The sequence below is a fragment of the Chelmon rostratus genome, chromosome 16 (assembly GCF_017976325.1).
Source record: "Chelmon rostratus isolate fCheRos1 chromosome 16, fCheRos1.pri, whole genome shotgun sequence".
NCBI classification, from domain to species: Eukaryota; Metazoa; Chordata; class Actinopteri; order Chaetodontiformes; family Chaetodontidae; genus Chelmon; species Chelmon rostratus.
In genome coordinates, this window is record NC_055673.1 from 22,929,482 (window position 1) to 22,931,609 (window position 2,128).

Sequence of the window (2,128 nt, forward strand, 5' to 3'; positions counted from 1 at the left end):
TGAGAGGTTTTGTTCAAAAATTTTAACTGTCTACATTTGGATGAAAATACTTTTCTTTCCAAATAAACTAGAAATGTGTTTTCAGGTGACTGAGTTGTCTATATTTTTTTTTTTTGATGTTTTTGTTATAGACCCCTCAGACAGCCATACAGATCCAAGTATTTGTTCACATACTGTACATCAACATTTATAGTCCATTAATAAAATATGTCTCGTGTGTGGAATGTCATGTGATGTCCACAATGATTGGCTGTACATGGTGGAATTTGAGTGTCCCTGGTCCACACTCTGCACTGGTTCTGCAGCTGTGGGTCACATCCTGAAAGTGCATTGTGTGCTACTGACCTCTAGTGGACATGTGGCCCTACTTCACAACAATCACTTCAACTGTCTCCTCATCTGAGAACATGTTGTTACTTCAGCACGACAGGTTGTCTACGCTGTCTTACAGTTGACTGCATCCTCACAGATCCCCTGAGAGACGGAAGAGACAGAGGAAAGTCGAGTGTGTGTGATAGATGGCCTGAGCCTGCCGCTATGTCCAATACGGCAGTTCATACTGTAACCGTGCACGCTGATACTCCTGCCTCATGAGTACAGTTCCACACACTGAATATCACAGAGACAGAGAACCCAACATCTTCAGGGTTTCTGCATCGAGCAAATGACGTTTGAATGTGGTTTCTAACACATGATCCACTGTGATCACTCCATGTCAGTCATCAACAACAGAACCTTCTATCAACACGTGACGGGGCTCAGGATTATGGTTTACAAATTTAGTCTTGCCTCTAGTTAACTAGTTAACTGTTAATTATTATTATATTGATATTCCCTGGTCATTAACAATCACTGCTATCAAGGCTGTGTCATCAGCAAATGTAACTGAGGTTTTTGGACAATGATCCATGAACAAAGTAAAAAGTAAATCCAAGGAATCCCTATTTGTGACCATTTTATCTGACTTAACAACAGATTTTAATTCAACATGAAGAGACCTGTTTGTTGAAAATGACAAAGTAGTGCATTGAGGACAGACATGTCTAATAAAGATCCTAAGGGGAGTGCATTTGAACTGCACACTGTGTTCATCATGGCAGAGCCAGGTCTCCAGGCCTGGCTGTCTGTGTGTGACTGCTGTGTACTGTAGACTGATACCTATTGTCCAGCATGTCACTGCTTGTAACTGTCGGTCACCGCTCTGCCCCTCAATGGTTTCCAGTTTCCCCGTGAAACCAGATGCTGGTGAATGGGAAGTGTGACACCTCTGGACAGGGTTCAGAGAGGCCAGCAGTGTGTGTCAGGACAGATTTGGTTTCTGAGTACACTCAGATTGTGGGTCAGCTCGTCCTGCTCAGGAAAAGCTCCTCGTTGATCTGTGTCACTGAGAAGAGCTCCAAACACTAAGCCTATATTCTGTTAGTATTATAAGCTTTGTGATATCAGCTAGCCTTTTTATTCAGTTGATACTATAATCCTTTAGAAATCTGGGGCTGGACTCAACATTGGACAGATGCAGAGTAAACTGGACTCAAATGGGGTAACACGTAATAATAGAGATCATTTTCAAGATCTTTAAAGTTGCACCAACCAAACTTTTCATGTGTCCCTTGTAGTGATCGACCCACAGAGAACTACCCCCTGACTCTGCAGTAATTTAGTGATCTTTTTTAGCCTCTTTAAGATTAAAGTTTCAGATTTCTAGCCTGCACACTCTCAACAACTTTGTTTCCAGCAGCAGCAGGCAGCTGTTTTCAGTGCTCAACCATTGGTTCAGCACCAACAGCAGACAGTTAGAGACCAGCTCGTAAGCAGGTAAAGAGCCAAAGATATATGTTTCCTCAGGAGCTGGTGGAGACTAAACCAGAGCAAAAAGGAGACCCTTACAGTCCTCATCGAAAACACAACTCTAAATGTGTTGAAACACAACTCTAAAAGAGAAAAGAGAATAAGCTTTTAGCTTGTATGAGCTTTTCATTGAAACAACATCTCCATTTAATTCATTTTAATTCAAACTTTTGGTGGTGCAGTTACATTTATATATATATTATATTTTGTGATACAAGTGAAAAAAAATGAAATCATTGGGAGATACAAACCACATGACTCATTTTCAGGGAGTAAACTT